This window comes from Miniopterus natalensis, chromosome 11 (assembly GCF_054644295.1).
Source record: "Miniopterus natalensis isolate mMinNat1 chromosome 11, mMinNat1.hap1, whole genome shotgun sequence".
NCBI lineage: Eukaryota > Metazoa > Chordata > Mammalia > Chiroptera > Miniopteridae > Miniopterus > Miniopterus natalensis.
Window position 1 is genome coordinate 42,903,363 of NC_142091.1, and position 22,294 is coordinate 42,925,656.

Consider the following 22,294-nt stretch of genomic DNA (forward strand, 5'->3'; position numbering starts at 1 on the left):
AGTATTACAAAAGGACTGAAAAAGACTATTAAATGATAAGTTGATAGCTGGATAATAATTTAAAAAGCCAGTAATTTAAATCCAACACATGCTAAATTTAAATCTCTCACCAAAATGAACTGCTGAAAAATCAATGAGTATAATACCCTGTACATCCATCCATGTTGTTGCAAATGGCAAGATTTCATTCTTTTTCATTGCTGTGTAATATTCCATTGTATATGTACCACATCTTCATTACCCATTCATCTATCAGAGGACACCTAGGTTGCTTCCATATCCTGGCTATTGTAGAAAATGCTGCAATGAACATAGGGGTACATGTACCTTTTTGAATTACTATTTTCATTTTCTTTGGATACATCCCAGGCGTGGAATTGCAGGGTCTTACGGTAATTCTATTTTTAGTTTTTTGAGCAATCTTCATACTGTTTTCCATACAGGCTGTACCAGTTTGCAGTCTCACCAACTTTTTTGTACCTTGACTATATCACCATCAATACCCTGGTTGTGATATTTACTATAATTTTGCAACAACTTATTAGAGAATACTAAGTAAAGGGTATATGGCATCTCTCTGTGTTATTTTTGATGACTATGTGTGGATCTATAATTTAATTTTTTTAATTAAAAAAGAATAAATGAGTAAACATTTAATAAAGTCAAATTATAGAATGCCAGATGAAAATTATTCAGATAATTGCACATGTAATATTCTTTTAAAGATTTAAGTCATAAAAACAAAACAAGCTGGAGCTGTCTCCTTTTATGTGGATGCTTCTCTGACCGCTCTACCCTGGCCCTACTTTTTCTCCTCTCTGATTCTTATGTGTCTACCTCTCATACGGAGTCTGAGCTTCTTGAAGAATTAGTATGAAAGGCACCAAACATGTATAACAAGAAATATAAGAGAAAGAAAAATTTAAAAGCAGCTGCACATTTCCATTTAAGAGAGAAAAGATATGTGTATGTATATGTTTGTAAATATGCTTCTGCTTTTATATGCCTAGTTAAAAAAAAAAAAGATACCTCAACAATCACAAATATGTCTATTGCCGGAGAGTAGGTATACTCTAGGATTGTGGTTTTCAATTTTTTTGTCTTAGGACTCCTTTATAGCCTTAAAAATTATTGAGGACCTCAGGGAGTTTTGTTTATTATGTGAGTTATCTGTATAGATATTTACTACATCAGAGGTAAAAACTGAGACCTTAAAAAATTATTTTATTTTAAATTATAACAATAAACCGATTACGTTAACACAAACAACACGTTAATATATACAAATAACCACATTTTACAAAATTTTAAAAATAGAAGAGTAACATTGTTTACCTTTTTGTAATTCTCTCTAATGTCTGGCTAAGTAGAGACAGCTGGAGTCTTATTTGGCTTCTGAATTCGATCTGGTGTACACTACACTCCTGAGAAAATTAGGGTGAAAAAGAAAAAGAAAATCCTAGTATCATTATGAAAATAGTTTTGACCCAGATCCCTAGACAACACTTGGAGAACTATTTCTCTGGAAGAGGAGAGGAAGACTTTGTTTTCACCACAGAGAGTCTATTTTACAGAAAATAGAAAAAGTGAAGGTTGAAAATAGGAAAAATAACACTGCTTTCTCAAATCTTTCTGAGAAGAGAAATAAGCACATTTCAGGCAGATAATAAATGACAGATGATATTGTAATAATCCTTTATTATGATGATTGTTAAATTCAAAAGCCAGGATGAAAACTTCTGAATTTAAACCCGGTGCTCTTTTCACTGAGGCCACCGTGTGGTTTAGAGGCTGTAGACTCGGCTGCAAGGGCTTAATGTACCCTTTTTGGAAAACTCTGTGTTTTGAGTGCGGCAAAGCCCCGTTTGCCAAAGTGGGACTCTGGGGCTGTTGGGATAAATGCCAAAGCCATGGCTGGCGCTGATCAGCATTCGAGTGCTGATCATTTCAAACACGGAGCAGAGGGGCCACCCAGAGAGGAGGCCAGGGAACGTGTGGAGCCAGTGCCGCCAGTCAGTCCACTCGGGGCCCCGTCTGTGAAGGAGCCACATGGCAGGACCCAGAGGGTCTGTGAAGGACCCAGGGCAGAATTGGGCATAGCCCAAAAGGGCTTGGGGCTGGTAACCTGAAAAGTGAAGGTTGACGTGATAATGTTGAAAAGTGGAGCAGAATGCTCGGAGTACAGCACCCACTGGAGCCGGGGCAGGGGCGCGGGTGCTCTCCCCAGACCTTACCTGCTCCCCCACATCCTCAGCGCTCTGTGGTTAAGTGAGGTTAACATGACCGGTTGTGGACAATGAACACAATAAAAAGGGATAAATCTAATATATGTGTGTGCGTGTATAGTGAAATGTCAGTTAAGAGGTATGAAGGATTATTTATTTGATAGGAGTCCAGAAGAATCTAATAGAGGAAAGATAATAAATATCTAGGAGATAAAAGAAATTGAAATTTTCAGAATCAAATAAATATGAGTTTTTAGACTGAAAGCACACTCCTAAAACCAAAAAGGATTCATAGTGAATCTGCATAGCAACAAGAATGAAAGAAAATCTTTAATGCTATTAGAGGGAAAATATAGATTGTAAACAAAGCAAAAACAATTATCTTAATAGCTGACTTCTCAGTAACAATAGATGGCAGAAGATAAAAGAATAATATTGAGTGATAAACCATTAATCAAGACTTAGAGAAAAATTTAAAAAACAAAAATATTTTCATGTTTTCTTTAACAAGACAAAAGGTTAGAGGGGAAAAATGGGGAATAAATCATTATGAGTGTGCTGAGTATTGTCTGAGGTCTACGGGCATGGAAAGCCAGGGAGCTGAGAGCATAACTAAGCTACCCAGGATTCGGTTACCAAATCTGCCACATCCCCAGTATCACAGTGGAGCAGTAAACTAAACAACCATTAAAGGTCATATACTAGACCAGAGAACTGGGGGAATAAAAAATTACTAAATAAGACAAGGTAACACAGAGGAAAAGGGGGGGGGAATCAAAAGAAGGGGGAAAAGATCCTTAACATTCAACATTGAGCTTGCTAGCCAAAATTGTAAGATATGAAGAGAGCCTACAAAATCAAGTGATAATAATTAATTCATTACAGAGGATATTACATTTCTAGAATAGATGGGTATCAAATCAGTGTATTGAATGTATTTAAAGAGGTTAATGGAGGTAAACCTGCCATTATAAAAAATAAAATAAATTATGTAACAAATAGGCAAGGAGAAAAACAGATTTCAAAAGAACAATTAAAATGCTTTGGAAATGAGTATAGTCATTAAAGTAAGAAGCTAATACAATAATATCAACTCCATAATATAAACTCATAATAAAAACTCTTGAGAAGAGTATTTGATATTTAGAAGAAATAATTTTGAAACCCATTCACAACACAGTCCATAGAGACAAAGATTTAAAGTATATTTGTGTGACTAAGAGAGAAGGAAACAAGGGAAGGATGTCTGCTTTTGACATTTCTATTCAAAATTTTACTGGAGGTTCCAGCCAGGGAAATTAGGCAAGAAAAGGGCTAAAAGGCGTGCAGTTTGGAAACAAAGAAGTAAAGCTATCTTTACTCACAGATGGCATGAGCTTGTACATTGAAAATTTTAAGAACCCCCCTTCCCACAAAACTATTAGAGCTAATAAATGAGTTCAGTAAAGTTGCAAGACACAATATGCAAAAATCGTATTTCTATACACTAGCAATGAAAAAACCTGAAAATGAAATTAAGAAAACAATTCTATTCTCAAGAGCATCAAAAAGTTATATTTAGAAATAACTATAACAAAAGAAGTATAAAACTTGTACACTGAAAACTTCATAATATCATAAGCCCAGTACTGACATAGGAAAGATATAGATCAATGGAATATAATTGAGAGTCCAGAAATAAAGCTACATATCTATAGTCAATTGACTTTCTTTCTTTTTATTTATTTTTCAGTTCCAGTTTACAGTCAGTATGGTTCTGTATTAGATTCAGATGTACAGCATAGTGGTTAGACAATCACGAACTTTACAGAGTGGTCCCTCCAGTACTTCAAGTACCCACCTAGCCCCGTACATAGTTATTACAATATTATTGACCGTATTTCTTATGCTGTACTTTACATCCCTGTGACTATTCTGTAACTACCAATTTGTGCTTCTTAATCCCTTCCCCCTTCCCCCCAAACCCCCTCCCCTCTGTGAATTGTCAGTCTGTTCTCCATATCTATGAGTCTATTTCTATTTTGTGTATTTATTTTGTTCTTTAGAGTCCACATATAAGTGAAATCATATGGTATTTTTCTTTCTCTGTCTGACTCATTTCACTTAGCATAATATTCTCTAGGTCTATCCATGCTGTCAAAAAAAGGTAAGATTTCATTCTTTTTTATGGCTGAGTAGTATTCTGTGTATATGTACCAACTGATTTTCAACAAGGGTAGCAAGACCATTCTCTAGGCAAAAAGTCTTCTGAACTAATGTGGCTTAGACAACTAGATTGCCACACACAAAAGAATGATTTTGGACCCTTATCTTATACCATATACAAAAAGTTAACTCAAAATAAATCGAAGATCTACAGGTAGGAACTAAATCTATAAAGAAAACATAGCACTAAATCTTCATGACTTTGGGATTAGCCCTACGTATTTTCTTAGATATGACACCTAAAGTACAAGCAACCAAAGACAAAATAGATAAATTAGAGCTCATCAAAATACAAAACTTCTGTTTTTCAAAGGTTACTATGAGAAAGTGAAAAGATAAATCATGGAATGGGAGAAAATATTTGCAAATCATATCTATGATAAGAGTCTAGTATCTCAGTCATATGCAAATGAATCAGAATAATATTGATACTGGGATTTTCATCAGCATCGCTGAATGCAAGAGAGCATCATCCTAATTGAGAATATGTTAGAAGCATTTTCTTTTAGAGCAGGAACAGAGAAATGCCATGCGTTCTCATAATGAGGAAAATTTATGCCAAATTAATCTATTAATTCAGTGCAATTTCAACTAAAATAACTACAGAGCACTTTTACAGAATTTACTAAACTAATTCTAAAATTCTGATGGAGATATTATGGGCCAAAAATAGAAAAGCCATTTTGCAGAAAAAGACCAGGGGGAAGATATGACTTAACATCATGAGATTGTTTTGTGTCCAAATAATTTCCTTGGGGAAAGAGGAATAAACACTAGTATTTATAACTAGTTTATTTTCCAATTTATTAATCATATGAATCTAAAATTCATTTAAATATTAATAATATCCCACTGAATATTTACACAACATGTACATAAACTGATAAATCAAACTTAGGCATTAAACAGATTAAATTTTCCCAAACATTTAAACGGTGATTGCAAACTTAATCAACACTTCTAAACCTTTAATTAGAATACCTTTGAATATATGAGTCTCTTAAATGCTCTAAATTTTAAAAAAGTTGTCAGAATGCATATGTAGTATTATTATTATAAAACTGATCAGATACTCACCAGAAAATCTGAATATACAATATTTAAACTAGGGTTTTTAAATTATTTCTTTGTTGTCTTCATACTTACTGGAGTTGCCGTCAAGGTGAAGTTTAGTAATATTTCTTTCATACCTTAATAAATTTTCAGTAAATTTTCAGACCTCGAACAAAAGAGGTACCATATGAGAACAACTGGGATTAGAGAATGTAGGTATGGCCTACTTTATGGTTGGTTAGGACATGTGAAGTTGAGTCATTTTTTATAGTAAAACTTTCCTTGTTACATCATGAGACTTTTCCATTCTCCATTTGCCATATTTTTGACCCTTTATATCTTTTCCAGAAATGATTTATTCCTTATGTTTCAGATGACCAACAACATTTGTCCATTGTTCTTTTATTGTGATATATAATACAGGTCTAGTCTAAGATTTTCTATTATATTTACAATTATAATCAGAATCGAAAGCCCACAAATAGACCCAAGTAAATATGGAAACTTAATTTATTGCAGAAGTGACATTACTAATCAGTGGGGAAAATGGTGGGTGACTGAATATATGTAGCTGGGATAATTGGGTTACCCATATGAAAAAATGAGTTCATTATCTCACATATACAAAAAGTAAATGAGTTCCTATGCATTAAAATGTAAATGTTAAAAACATTTGGAACTTCGATAAAATATAGGATAAAGTATTTATGACATTGGATAGGAAAGGATTTCTTAATACATGGCACAAATACAGATAATAAATATTATTGCCATATTTTACTGTATTAAAATTTAAAATTTTCCATAAAATTAAACCCCATAGAAAAACTTAAGTTTTATTAAATGAGCTGGACTCAGTAGAATGTGAATACAAACAACCTTATATAACTACACTCAGACCTGCATTTCAACTTGATCTTCATGTTTCTAGGTGAAATTTCAGTGAGTTCAAGTTTTTGGTCTCTAAAAAATAAATTTTTTTCTTATTCTTGGCATTTAAAATTCCAGTTCTCTACACAATAAAACTCTAAACTTGATTAGATGTAATTTTTTAAATTTAAGTATAGTTGGTATATAATCTTACATTAGCTGTATTAGTTTTAGTGATTGGACGTCTTATACATGACAGTGTGATCACTCCACTGATTCTAGTAATCACTTATCACTTTGTGAACTTATCACAATATTGTTGACTAAATTCCCCTTCCCCTTTTCACTCACGATTCTTCACCCCTCCCTTCGGGTAACCATTCCTTTGCTTTTTGTTTCTATGAGTTTGTTTTTGTTTTGTTTTTTTGTTTTGTTTTGTCTTTCTCTGACTGATTTATTTCACTTAGCGTAATACCCTCTAGATCCATCCACATTGTTGCAAATGACGAGATTTCATTCTTTTATGGCTGAGTAGTATTCCATTGTGTATATGTACAACTTCTTTTTCCTTTCATCTATTGGTGGACACCTAGGTTGCTTCTATAAATGTAATTTTTTTTTTCTTTCCCAAATTGAGTTCTGTTTCAGACCAGGAAGCCTGCGATGGTGGAGGGCACATGCTTGATTTCTCCTTTTTCCTGTCCCTTCCTTCTCCTTTCTTGATTCTCAGATGATGTTTATGGCCTCTCCAGAACGAAGTGAGGAGCAAGGTGGGGTAGATAAAGGCTCAATGTCTTAATTTGACTGGCAAAGTTAGAGTTCATGTTAGTGTGGCAGATATCTGAAGCTGACTCCTTCTCTCATGGGACTTTTCAGAGGCCACCTCTCCCCCTACCCTTGGGAAACATCTGACAGCTGTTTCCTTGTTGTAATCCCTACCCAGGTTGACTCTTTTGACTCTTTCTTGCAGCCACTAGGCCTCTGGCAGTCACGTTTATTTTTTGATCAGAAGTGCATGCAATAACGTTCATTGACTTATTGTATTTGTAGGGCACAAACCTGAAGTAGTATCACAAATAATGAATACAACTATGCAAGAGGTTTTTTATTTTTATTTTTATAATTTTTCCTTCCCAATTTATCTGATCTCATTTTAGTTGATCTGACAGGTCTTGTCATCTGGTAAATCCAAATGAAATGGCACACAGAATTTCTATTGATGTGAAATGGCCTGAAGGAACAAGTACTTTCACGATCAAACTCCTGCATGTTTTCATCAATAAGTTAATGTGATCAGTATAAAAAAATAAACTAATTTCACAATTATGTAGCTCAACACAGCATAGCAGCAACTTAAAAATCATTTAAACTGACCCGTGTTTCTTAATATTAGAATGATGTTGTATAATTTTTTAGAATAATTGATCATACAAAATTCAGTTATAATGAGAAGGAAGCATCCTAGGAGAAGCCCCCCCAAAATGTATTTTGATTGAGAGAAAGCAGAAACTTGATGTCTAAATTATGAACTATAATAAATAAAAAAACAAATGTTGATAACCATGCTGAAGGAACTACTGAACCATTTCTCCCAAATCTGGGGTCCACTACTCTTTTACACAAATTTCAAAGACACAGTCTGGGAGAAAATATTGTCACATAGGCAATTGGCAAGGAAAATCCGCAGAGCATGTATAAATGTCTAGAAAATCTGTATTGTCAAAGCCATCATAGGGATACAATAAAGCTTTTATTTCCTGTTTCTGCTACATCAGCAACAAAACATGGAAAAGTATTTTAGAATATTTTCTTGAAACTATTCCCAATGCTAAATTACTTTTACACACTGTTAAAAAGTCTAGTTAAATATACGTTCAGATAATGCAGTCCATGCAAAAATAGTGACATGTTTTTGGCCTTTTAGTTGTATATGAGATGCCAGAAAAATACATATTTTATTATTAGGCATCAGAGTAAAAAGTGGTGGTACATGATTGATAATCAATATAATTTATCAGATAAAGAGTATTGATATGTTAGGGCACCAACTCTTCTTAAAAAGAAAAGAACCAAGTATACATGGGGAGTTTATGTCTGTAAAGGTAGCTTTTTAAGTTTAATTAGTAAATGAAGTTAAGACAATGAGATAGCCATTTGAAAAATTTTAAAAAGACCTGGATTCCTACCTCGCTTACTATACCAAAATAAATTCTTGCTAAAACCACAAAATACTAAACCATTGGTGATTATAATCTTGGCTTGGGGAGACCTTTCTAAGGTTTTCTCAGCAACAGAAAATATAATAGGAAAGATTAGTAAACTTGACTATTTAAAAAATGAAACTTCTGTGTAAAAATAAACACCATAAAAGGTTGAAAGGTAGAAGGGAATTGGAAAATCATTTTTTAAATATTAGGCAAAGAATTAATATCCCAGATAAATAGAGAGCAATTGCAAATCAATAGGGAAAATATTTAATGTTTTAATGAAAAATCGGCAAAATACTTTGAGGCAAGTTACCAAAGAAACACAAAGACATCTGAAAAATGTTTAGCCTCACAAATAATCAAGGAAATACTAGTAAAATGTGAAGTCTTTTTTCCTCCATCAAACCAGCAAAGATTAAAATGATTGCCAACCTCAAACTTGCAGTTGTGAGGGGCGGTGAGTCTTCTGCACTGTTGCTGAGAGTGGAAAACAGTCACATCACCTGAGGAAGGAGCGCGGCGGCATTTGTTGAAATGTAAATTATTTCATTCTGTTGCACACTCCTGGGAATCTGCCCTAAGGAGACGAATGCGCATTACTGCTCTATTTACAATGAAAATGTGAAACAATCTTAAAGTCCGTCAATAATGGACTACGAAAGCAAAGGAGGTAGGAATTTCATACAGCTCTTGAAAGTGGACTCTGTATTTATTGACTGGAAAGATCTTACTGAATGAAAAATAAAGGTTTCAGAATACAGACCACGGAAAATTGTAATGATTGATTTGTGTGCCTATTGATGAATAGAGAGATGCTTGAAAGGATGCTCACCCTCTCCCCTAAAAGAAAAGTAATAAAAAATAATGCACATTCCATTTTAAACAAATCAAATGCTACAGAAACGTAAAAAATAAAAGGTGAAAGTGCTTCTCTCACAAACCTCCCACAACACATGCCCCCAGGGAGAAGCAGCGTTTACAAACTGAGCTCTGACTTTAAGATCCTAAAATCCGTATGTAACCTTATGTAGCCAAATCGCCCCCTGTGGCACCGCCCTCCTCCTCTGTGGCTTTTGTTTTTTAGTGCCTGATCTTTGGATCCCTTCCTTGGTGTTTTGATTCAAAGAATCTGTATCCTCTTTAATTTCTCTGAGAAGGTAGAGAAAGTTTTGATTTCAAGTTGGGTTCTTGTTTTGTTTTGTTTTTTGTAGTCTCAGTGCATGTGTCTCATGTTATCTTCTTTACGCTAATGACTCACCTAAAACGGGGAGCCGGCCAGCTGCGGGGCTTTGCTCTCCAGGCTCTAGAGGCGCCCTTTACGCAGCTGTGGGGCGGATTTTGCCACACTGTTGTGTTCGCAGGCCTAGAGCTCAGCTGGATGGGGACTGGTTTTTACTCAAGGATAGCACGCATTCTCATCTCTGATGACCTGGACGCTGTTTTAATTGTGCCGTTATAAATTGAGCTAAAGAATCATTGTGTCACCGTTTATAATTCCTGTATAATATTTTAGCAAGCAAGGATAGGAGCAACCAGTATACCAAGGCAACCTTAATTCTGAAAGATTGTGTCAGGGCACTGTGGCAGAGACTCCTACCTGAGCACACACCTACTCTCTACTGTTCAGCTCCCATTGCCCTTAGGTGTGACCACATGACAAGTCCTCACCAAGGGACCGAGAGCTCAGGTGATGGGTGTCACTGCCAGGATGTAGTGGTTAAGAGGCAATAAAGCTTTCTCTGCTGTGTTTTAATGAAAGTATGCATTTAGCCTTTGCCCTGGGTTCCTGACACGAAACTCAAAACCCTTGGGAGTTCTGTAAATATAGATAAATATAGAAATAAATGTAGATGTAAATGGCGTGAATGTTCTGCTGACTGAGAAGGCCTTGAGGCTTCACCTTAACAGCACATGTAGTGCCCAGATTTTGGCTTCTAAAAAGCATTTTCCAATAAAAGAAACCAATACTCCTTGGAGATTACACCAGAAGGAAGTGCTGAAAGAATGATGAGGCATGTCAGCTATATAATCCATTGAATAAAATAGCAAACAATAATCCATTCTGATATAACTAAATTAATAAGAAATTTTGATGGAACAATGGGATATTTACATAGTTTCAAAGAACCTCTTCACAAAACACTAATTTCAAAGGAAAAAAATGTAACCTCACCATAAAGAAGTATGGCATAAACCACCTTAAACCAATGACAAAGATGAACATCATCAGTGATGGAAAAATTGCAGTCTTGTGTCACCTGAGAGGATGCATGACAAGAATACATCTGCCAAATCGCACGATCTGATTCTAGTCACAAGGAGACACTCCAAAATGGAGAGACATGATGCACAATAACTGGCATGTAACTGGCAAATGCAACACATAATTCTAAACTGGATCCTTTTTCTATAAAGGACATTACTGGGAAAACAGGAAAGACTTAAATGGGGTCTGAGGCATAGGTGATATTAATAGGCCACATTAGTTTCCTGATTTTGATGTTCATATTTTGATTACTTAGACAATATCCTTGCTTGTAGGAAACACACACTAAAGTATTCAGGGAGTAATGGAGCATCAGGTCAGCAATTCACACACAAAAGTGGGGTTTTTTGTACTACACATACTACTTTTCTATAAGTTTGAGATTGTTTCAAAACAAAATTTGTGCCAAAGAAAGAATAAAATGGTTTGTGGGATTTCGTATTTTTAAAAAATATGTTTTTACTGATTTTAGAGAGAAAGAAAGGGAGAGGGAGAGAGAGAGAAACATTGATCGGCTGCCCCCTTCATTCCTCCTAGTGCAGATTGAGCCCTCAACCCAGGCATATACCCTGAGTGGGTATGGAACCTGTGACCTCTCAGTGCATGAAACAACACTCAACCAATTAAGCCACACTGGCCAAGGCTACAAGATTTATTATCTTAAAGTCAACTACAGAACTCCGTACCAGGTCCCAAATATGTTTTCCCGCATCCCATGCTCACGTCCGAGGCTTTGAGCAGCTTCTTTTCTGGAATGGCTCACATGGCACTGGCCACACCTGTCACTCCTGTCTCCTCTTTAGCACTGTTCACCATACCCTTTCTGGACTTAGGATGTGGTTATTTTTAGAACCTGGATTTTAACTGTTAGAAGGGAGGTATAAATGACTTAGCACATGTCAGTACATGCAGTGTTCACGCTGACAGAAATGTGAGGGCAGGTTGTCAGAGCCCTTAGTAGATATATTCTAATTTGTATTTTTGTCCCAGTGCATTATATTTGATTCTCATGAACATTTCTCTTCATGATACAAACTAAATGACATTACATTATGTATTTCCTCACAAATGCACAGCCTATAAAAGTTTACATATATAAAAATACCTTTTATCTTATTTTGACCATTAAAACTTCTGAAAATTATCAATAATTTCTTTAAAGTTTACAAATACATTTATCCTTGAGATGTGAAAGCTAAATATTGCAATGCATTGGTATAAACATAGTATACTCTGTGTGTCGGCAACCAACTAATCTGTCGGAAAAAACACAATATGTTTATTGCCATCTGCCTAGATAAGTAGAAAATATATAAATTAAGTAGCTGAAGGAAAATGAAAAACCAAAGACATTCCCTCATGTATTGGAGAAAAGAATATGACTGCTCAGCTATTTGGGTGCTTCCTTTGGAAAGGAGGGACTTATCAGTTTAAGTGTGCGCCTTTCACCTTCAGCCAAATGCAATATGATTAGCACTGCTCTGGTTGTTGAATGCAGGAGCTAGAGGCCTACATCACTGGGCCACTTGAAATCTCCTTCAAAATGTCTCAGAGACACTTTAACTCAACATGTGCACCTCCTAGAAATCAAGAAATTACCTGAATTCCTCCTCTCTCTCCCTACTACACCTGTTCAGACACCCAGTTCTCCTTTTAATACAGGGTGGGGCAAAAATAGGTTTACGGTTGTGAGTATGTGAAACAGAGCCTATTCTTACATTATTATTTATTAATTATTGTATCATTTTCCATACGAACAACTGTAAAAACCGTCTTTTACCCACCCTGCCAATTCCTTGCTTAGTTCAGTAATTACTATTTTCACCTGGGTTATTGCTAATGTCTCCCATTTGTATCCCTATTTCAAATTCTTTACCTCTTCCATCAGAATTATCTTTCTAAAGTATGAATCTAATCAGATTACATCTCTTAAAATCCTACAACTCTATCTATCTTGAAGATCTAGTGTAATATTTAATAGAAGCACAAAGGCACGTACAAAGGTGTTAATCATAGTATAATATTAATGAATAATGAAAATGACATAAATTTCCCACAATAGGGGGATGGGTAACTTGACTGTAATGTATCCATTCAATGGAATATCCTGCAGCCAATAGTAATGATTTTCAAGAAACTAGAGCAGACTAAATCTGAGGGATGTACATCTGAGCTAGTGCAAATTTATGTTCCCATTTTTTCTACAACCCACGCAGACTTATTCTGACTTAATACTCCAAGAAAATTGCTTCATGCTCATGGAGGTCACATGCAACTGCAGCAGATCTCAGAAGCTCTGCAAAGCTCATCCCTATTAAGCTACACGCAGTCTCATAATGGCAGTCGGCAGCTCTGTGCCTGCTGCTCTTGCTTTCTTCATCCCTGATTTTTGTCTCCTGGACCCACATCCCAAATTTAATCTCTAATTCTAGCCTCACTGGATTTGAATACATTTAGGACAAACCCTCCAGGCTCTCTTCAGGGTTTTTGTCTGCACCTGGGCTTGGTGTGTGCCTTTGTTTTTGGTGCCCTTTGCCCCTACTTCTCCGAATAAAGATTTCCTTGCTCTTGTCCCTAGTCCTGTAATAAAGTACACCTTCAGAATTTATCTGTGGAATTCTGAATTCCCAGTCTTCCGCCACTCAAGGCAATTGGTGAAAAGGGATCACTGTGCTACTGCAGCAAGAGGGAATGCAACACAATTGTATGAAAATGTGAGGTTTCAGACGGGAAACTGCTATCACTGTACAACTTACAGCTGTGAATTCATGGTAGACTATTCACAAGGACTGTGAGAAAAAATACTACCTGACCCTTCCTCAGTCTCCTTCCTAAGATTGATTTGAGGTAGATGGGGTTGGAGGGGGAATGTCCGAAAGAGATGCCCAGATTTTCTCCTGCATAAAGTGGCCTATAGTTTGTAGGGACCCCCGAAAGAGAGGCTTTTCTTGCTGTCTGCTTATCTGAGGAGAATGAACTGTCAAAGGGAGTGAGGCCCTTTCAATGGGATGTACAGGATTCTGGGGCTCAAGCTATAATATAGTTGACAGTCTATATCCTGTATGTATCCTAAATATCCTATGTTCAGGACATACTGAATGCTGATGAAAACGAATGTTTCTCTCTGGCAAGGTAAAGAAAGAAGTTGGAGCCCCCTTACATCACAGCATTTATCTGGCTGATTTAACATCTAGAAAGATGCCTCTTCCTCTTGTGGGTTGAGGAAAGACTTCATTTTTTTCACGGCTGTAGACCTTCATGTTACATGAGGGAAGGGGAGGTGTTTTATGCACCACTCTACCCTGAGTCTAGCAGAGCATCTGGCACAGGTGTTAAACAGATACTTGCTTAATGAATGAATAATACCTGCCTCTGACTCGGGGCCTGTGTTCTAGCCCTAGAATTTCATTTCATGTGTGAAGGTTCTAACTTATTTCGAGTTTTCTACTGGTTTCCTTAATTTAAATAAACACTTGAACCTTTGTTTTTATCTAGGAGTAAGAATAAAATAGCAATTATGTTCCTGCCCTCTCAGTGACATACTACTAATAATAGCAATGATCGTGATGATGCTTGTTAAGCACTTACTCTATGCTAAATACTCTTCTAAGCCCTTTACACCTACTGGTTTATTTATTCTTTGTAACAACTCTATGGAGCCCAAGCAATTGATAATCCCATTATGCTAAGGAGGAAACCAAGGCACAAGAGGTTAAATAATTTGCCCTTGATTATAATAGCTAGAAAGCAATTGAAGTAGCAGTTAAGTTTGAAAATTCACACTCTTGAATTCATTCTTATTTTTCTTACATGATGTCCTTTCTATTCCAAGAATTCTTTCTTAATAGTTCCCACATATTTTAGCACCATAGTACCAAATGTTATTTATTTATTTATTTATTTATTTTTAATTTATCTTTATTGTTGAAAGTATTACAGGTGTCCCATTTTTCCCAATTGACCCCCTCCACCTCTCTCCCACCCCCTTCCCAGGCCTTCACCCCGTTAATTGTCTGTGTCCATGGGTTATGCATATATGCATATAACTTCTTTGGTTAATCTCTTCCCACCTTCCAACCCCCCTTCCCTCTTTCCTCTGAAATATGATCGTCTGTTGCATGCATCAATGTCTCTGGATCTACTTAGATCGTCAGATTGTTTTGTTCATTAGCTTCTTCTTGAAGAAGACACTTCAACATTTCCTATAGTGCTGGTCTGGTGGTGGTGAACTCCTTTAGCTTTTCCTTATCTGTGAAGCTCTTTATCTGACCTTCAGTTCTAAATGATAGCTTTGCTGGGTAGAGCAATATTGGCTGTAGTTCCATGTTTTTCATCACGTTGAATATTTCTTGCCACTCCCTTCTGGCCTGCAAAGTTTCAGTTGAGAAATCAGCTGACAGTTGTATGGGTGCTCCCTTGTAGGTAACTAATTGCTTTTCTCTTGCTTTTCTCTTGCTGCTTTTAAGATTCTCTCTTTGGCCTGGCCGGGTGTGGCTCAGCGGTTGAGCATTGACCTGGGATCCAGGCGATCGGGGTTCGATTCCTGGTCAGGGCACATGCCCAGGCTGCGGGCTCTATCAATGACTCTCTCATCATTGATGTTTCTATCTCTCTCTCCCCCTCCTTTCCTCACTCTGAAATCAATAAAGATATATTTAAAAAAAAAAAAAGATTCTCTCTTTGTCTTTAACCTTTGGCGTTTTAATTATGCTGTGTGTTGCTGTGGGCCTCTTTGGGTTCCTTGTGTTTGGGACCCTCTGTGTTTCCTGGACTTGTAAGTCTATTTCTTTCCCCAGGTAGGGGAAGTTTTCTGTAATTATTTTTTCAAATAGGTTTTCAATTTCTTGCTCTCTTCTCCTTCTGGCCTCCCAATAATACAAATGTTGGGCCTCTTGAAGTTGTCCCAGAGGCTCCTTACACTATCTTCATATTTCTGGATTCTTTTTGTCTTTTTGCTCTTCTGGTTGCGTGTTTTTTGTTTCTTCATGTTCCAAATTGCTGATTTGATTCTCAGCATCCTCTACCCTACTGTTGATTCCCTGTAAATTATTCTTCATTTCAGTTCATATAGCCTTCATTTCAAATTGGTACTTTATTATGTCATTGATTTTCTCAGTTGTTTTCGTAATAGTCTTACTAATATGGTTGAGCATCCTTATAAACAAAATTCTGAACTCTATATCTGTTAGCTTGCTTGGATCTATTTCATTTAGTTCCTCTTCTAGAGATTTCTTCTCTTCTTTCCTTTGTGACATGTTTCTTTGCCTCCGCATTTTGGCTGCTTTCAGGTGTTTGTTTCTGTGTATTAGGTAGAGCTGCTATGTCTCCTGGAATTTGCAGAGTGGCTTTGTGTAGTAGGTGTCCTGTAGGGTCCAGTGGCTCAGCCTCCCCAGTCACCTGAGCTGGGCCTTCTAGGTGCTCCCCTGTGTGCACTGTGCCCACTGTCCTGTTGTAGTTGAGCCTTGGTTGCTGTTGGCATCACTGGGAGGAACTGACCCCCAGGCCAATCGGCTGTGAGGACCAGCTGCAACTACAGCCAGAGAGCTGCTGTGCTGGAGACACCCCTGTGGATCAGGATTTGCTTCAGTGGAGCTTTGGTGTTCACCAGGTGCCCCCCTTGAGTGTCACTCGTGGATGTGGTAGGGTTGTAATCCAGCATGGTCGAGTCTGACCACCAGGTGCACTGTCTCTGGGGTCTCCCTGGAGGTGCAGAATCAGCCTGTGCCAGTGCCTAGCCCAGGGCCACCCAGCCTGAGCTACTCAGCAAACCGTAGTTGGCTGCTCCTTGTGCTGGGCTTGGAGGTGCCCAGGAGAGGCCCAGCTATGAGCCACTGCAGGCTGCCACTAGTGCCAGGCCTGGGGCCGCTTATCAAGCTGTATGGGGCCCACTGCCGCTTGTTTGAGAGATTTTAGGAAAGTCCTAAGCATGGGGCTTGAGAGGCCACTTGTATAGAAAAGCCCCTGGAAATGGCCCGGATGAGCTGCAGGTGGGGAGGGGCGGGGCCTCCGGGAATCACGGGGCGGGGCCGAAGGTGGGAGTCAGGTGCTGGCGATTCAAACATGGCGCCTGCCTGCCGGCTGTGTGCGGGGAGGACTCACCACAGGAGCCATGGCCTCCGCCAGCCCTTCTGCCCGGGAGGAAGCCGCCCCTCCAGCTCTCGCCCGGATCTCAGGCAGGTTAGTTCCTCCCCGACTGTCCCAGGTCCTTTCCAGCTGCTGCCCGGCGCTGGGCTCGGAGGGAGCGTCCGAGTGAGTCCGTGCGCGGGCCCCTTAGAGGAGCTGCTGGGGCTCCCGCAGCCTCCGCGACCCTCAGCGACGGTCCCCGCTGGTTCTGATTTCACAGCCCAGAGTTGTGGGGACGTCTCTTCCCGGCCCTGGAGCTCTGGGCTGGGGGCCTGCTATGGGGCTGGGACCCCTCCCTCATCCCTCCTCCGGGAAACCTCCGCCACGGAGATTCCCTCCCGGGTTTACCCTGCGGCACCGGGTGGGCCGGCGGCCCTGTCTCTGTGATTCAGCCCCGATCGCCCGCGTCTCTGCCCCTCCTCCCAGTCTTGTGTCTTCAGGTCCCTGGTTGCGGGGCTTCTGTGCAGATGGATCTCAGGACGCTCTGAGTGATGGTGGTTCTGTATTTTAGTTGTGATTTTGATGTGGTTGCGGGAGGCGGCGGGTGCAGCTCTTACCTACGCGCCATCTTGTTTCCTCCCAACTGTTACTTAGATTGAATTACCACTGTTCTCATTGATTGCTACTGTTTCTTGTATATTACATTTTCATCGTCTTGAGATCGTTATGCTAATGCAGTTTTCATTGGCTAGAGTACCTTTATGAGTATCTTCTTTATTCAGAAAGGAAATGTGGACGTGATACTTTCCAAGTGCTTGCATGTCTAAAAAATCCTTGCCATCCTGAAGGAACAAAATTTGATTGGATACAGTCAGGCATATCTACTCTTTCTTTCTTAAAAATCCTCAGATATCGCTCCATTGATACTGTATATCCAGTATTCAGATGACGATATTGGTGCCAATCTGATTATGACTTTTTAATTTTTTTTAGGTAACTGCTGTTTTCTATGTGGAAGCTTTTAGGACTTTATGTTTTAATTCCAAAATGCCATTAAATGGATATGTAGTTATTTTTCAAAAATCTTGGCCAGTATTTGGGTTTTCAACACAGAGGAATTTTCTTGCAGTTCAACTTTTATTGCCGTTTCTCCTCCCTCAGCCCTTTTCTCTCCTCTCAGTCCTCTCACTTTTCAGACTGGAGCACCTGGGTTAATCCTCCGTGGGTTCGCTCGTAATCTCTATCTCTTCTTGCTCTACATTCTGGGCGGATTATTTGTTTCAGTAATGAGACTCTTTAATTCAGTGTTTGGTAGTATACATTCTTCTGTTCATGGCCTCTGTTGGATTTTAAGTATGGCGAATATGATTTTTATATTGAAAAATAGTTTATGGTCAAATTGCTCTTTAGCATAGCAGCCTGCTATGTTTTTATCCATGCATTATCCCATTAACAGAGAATAGACTTAAAATTCTTTGAAGTCTCCCCCCATTTTTTACATTTGCTCTTTTTAAAGCATTGGCCTATTTGCCATGCTGACTCAGTTTAACACTCTATTTTGATGTGTTCATTTGTCTTATTTGCTTCATGATTTTTTTCCCCCTTGAAGGGCTACACTGCAGTGTGTTCCTTCAAATCCTATGTAATACTGGCATCTGTAGGCCTAGAGAAGCAGCAGTTGGATATATTTCATAAAAAATCATAGATGAGAGGTAGACAGGCCTTCCCATGCAAGGCAGATGGATGCATAGACCTTCACCATAGGTGGGTCTCTTCTAAGAGGTAAATGGCTATACGATTCTCAGATGATACAAGTGACTATGAGAATTCCATCCAAGTTAATCCCTTGGAAGGTTATAAAGGATGGAAGTACCAGAAATATGACTTCCCAGCAGGACCCTTTTATCTAGGCAGGCAGCTATGGGTAGTTCTGCCTCGCAGCTTTTCCAGGAAAGCAGGGTGACTACAGTTAGGCAGCACGAACCTGAGAAAGACAAGAGAGCTGCCACCTGGCCAGCTTCTGCTTGCATGTAGTCACTAATGGCAGACAGTGGGTATGTGGTTGTCCTTTAATCCATCTTTTTATGAACCTAAAGTTGTCAGCATATTGTTCTGTTTTCTCTCTATTTTCCAATGATAATAACTTGGCTACATTTTCTCTTCAATATTTGTTGGATTCTCTCACTAGCAAATAGAATTTAGGTTTCTATCTTCTTAGAATTATAAGTGTCCTTTATATTTTATTTTTTCTAGCTTCAATTTTGCAGGGATGGAGCTACATTTTATTTCTAGAAATTGACCAGTCTCCATTCACCTCCACCTCTTCAACTGTAGGTGCCATAGAATGCTCAGGTAACACTTACCAGCTGGCCCTCACCCCATAGTTCTTGTCTTATGGTCAGATGAGAAATGCCATGAAAACATAATTCACTTCTGAAAAGTCTCCCTATATGGGCAAGGATATTGCAAATGGGTCAGCAGAAGAAAGGCATGGTTGTATGAGAAACATGATCAATTCTGGATATTACAAAAGGTCTGGCTTGTTTGCAGCAGAGTGTGGGAGAGATGAGGCTAGGGAGTTGGGTAAAAGCCAGATTGAATCTTTTTTTTTTTTTTAACGTCCTGACAAAGAGTTGGAACATTATCCAGAAGGCAATAGGAAGTTGAAGGCTTTTAAGGAAAGGAGCAAAAAGATTAGATGTGTGTTTTAAGCAGACCATTCTGGTAGCAGTGTGAAAATGAATTGGATGAGGGGACAAGAGAGTGAGGAAACCCATTAGGAAGCTATTAAAGAGGCTTAGGTGAGAATTTATGAGGCTTCTACCAGGGCCAGTAGCAGTGTGGTGAATAGTGGAGAGATTCAAGAGCTACTTAGCAAGTGGAATAAACAGAGTTGATGTTCTATTGTATGTGGAATGAGGAGAAGCCAGAGCCTAGAATGCCTTGGTGATGGGTGTGTCTGGTGATACATTACTTGAGGCAGAGAACAGAGGAGAATTGCATTTAGAGAAAAGGAGGGCATGTTGTGTATAACTTGTTTAAGATATTTGAATGTAAATGTCCAAATATGATCGATATGTACACCCACATATCACACATACGTAGCAAAATTGTTCAGTCAGGATATATGAGCCAGCCAGATTTCTAGATATGGATATTAACAACATATGGTTGATGTGTAAAGAAAGAATAATAATAGAAATACAACTTTGGGGTTATTAATATGGCCAAGATAGCATACGGGTGCTTTGGGGATGGACAGAAGAGAGGAGTCCAGAATCTCAAAGATTAGAGCCAGAGAGGTAAACAGAGTATGTCGGCAATGTGAGGTCAAAAAAATGTGGGGGAGGGAAAGAAGGGAGTTTCAAAGTACAGAACAAAGTCATATTCCAGAGACGCCAAACTAGTGAGGAGTAAAAAACGTCCCTCTGACTTTGACAATTAAGGAAGTCACTGAAACTCTAATTAAAGGATATGGGAGAGTTCCAATATCTTTCCTGAGAATTGGACTTTGTTGAGTTACCTTTTGAACAAGTTGTAGAGGAAGTACCTGAGATTAGAAGGAAGTCTCAGGTGAAAAGGTGTGGTTATGGTTGCCTATTGTTGGAGGTGAATGGTGCCAAATCCCTAGAGAGAGGGAAAAAGGATGGAACAAGTCCCACCACCACAGAGCAGGTTGAGGCAAATGAACAGAATCACCTCCAAGTTACAAGAGTCCCCCCATACCTGTGCTTCAGAAGGGATGGGCAAGGCTGAGGTGCCTGAGCAGGCTTGAGTAAGGTGACTTAGAGGGAGGAAGGGTGAATGTACTACATGTTGAGGCCTGTCATCTAGATCCCTCTCCTAGGAGCAAGGCATTCATTCTTCCAGTTGTCAGGAAGGCTTCCCCTTCCCCCCACGGAAGTTGTCCTTGTGGAAGGTTATGCTCCCTCCCCAGGGGCAGCCCACACTCAGTGATAGTTGATGAAGAAATCTCAGAACCCAGTCCCCTTGCTTCAGTTCAGGACATCTCGGAAGGGCCAACCCAGCTTCAGAGCTCACGTGAGACTGGCTGAAACCTGAATGCAACCACATACCACTTTGACATCTCTCTTAGCAGAATCCAGTTTCTCTCACTCATTTCTAGGCATTGCTGTCAAGAACAGCTTCAATAAACCTGCATCAAATCTTGGTTGCAGTGTCTGTTTCTGGGGAACCCAACCTAAGGGAGTGAGTGTATATTTCATGATGGGTTTTATGTCTCCTAGATTTGGATCTAACAGGAACAGAGTTTTGATTTCATCATGTAGAGGACTGATCAAAAAACTCCAAAATGAGAAATTAATGGGACGTGATTCTAAAGTGGTAGTTCTCAACTGGGGCAGAAGATAAAGATAGGGAGGGTGTATCCTGTGGCTGTGCCCTCATTTGTCCTCTCTTGATACCTTTCTTCCCCCAGTTCTGATACCCCACATTGACTCCACCACCTCCTTGAGAAACATTCTACTACGACAGAACTGTCTGTCCATCAGGGTGGACCTGAACCAGGGGAGGGGGGCATCACTGCAGATGCACAGCCTATGGGTGACACAAGGTGGTCACTAGAGAGGGGAAGGGCAGAGGGGAGCTCTTTTGGTTTTATTTTTTTAAGAGAGGTAATTTAGTATGTTTATATTCTGAATGAAAAGGATCAGTGGAGAAGAGAGAAGTTGTGAATACAGGAGAAAGAAGAAATAATTAATAAAAGAAGGGCGACTTTTCCGGAAAAGACCCTATGCCAGCCAATCCCTGTAAATCTTTCTCTGACAGTCTCGTTTCCACATTCATAATGCTGAACTCGCACTCTTCATCTTTAGAGTTCCCGTCTCCAAATTCCCAAGCCCCTAAGGTTGTAGGTTGATGATATTTGATAGAGACTTTCAATAATGTTTTTCTTTTTTTATAACAAAGAGGAAGTAGCCTTAGGTATTGCCATATTTTATGGGGGTTTTTTGTTTTGTGTTTTTATTGACGTATAATTGACCTATAACATTATATCAGTTTCAGTAATACAAATAATGATTTGATATTTGTATACACTGTGAAATGATCATCACAATAAGTGTAGTTAACATTCATCACCATACATAGTTACAATTATTTTCTTGTGATGAGGACTTTTATTCTTTCTTTCTTTCTTTCTTTCTTTCTTTCTTTCTTTCTTTCTTTCTTTCTTTCTTTCTTTCTTTCTTTCTTTCTATTTATTTTTTGTTTGTTTGTTTAAAATATTACAGGTGTCCCTTTTTCTCCCCAATGACCCATTCCATCCCGTCCCATCCCCCTCCCCGGTCCCTCTCCCCACCATTGTCCATGTCCTTGGGTTGTGCATATATGCATATAAATTCTTTGGTTACTCTCCCCCTCTACCCACCCACCCTCCTCTTCTC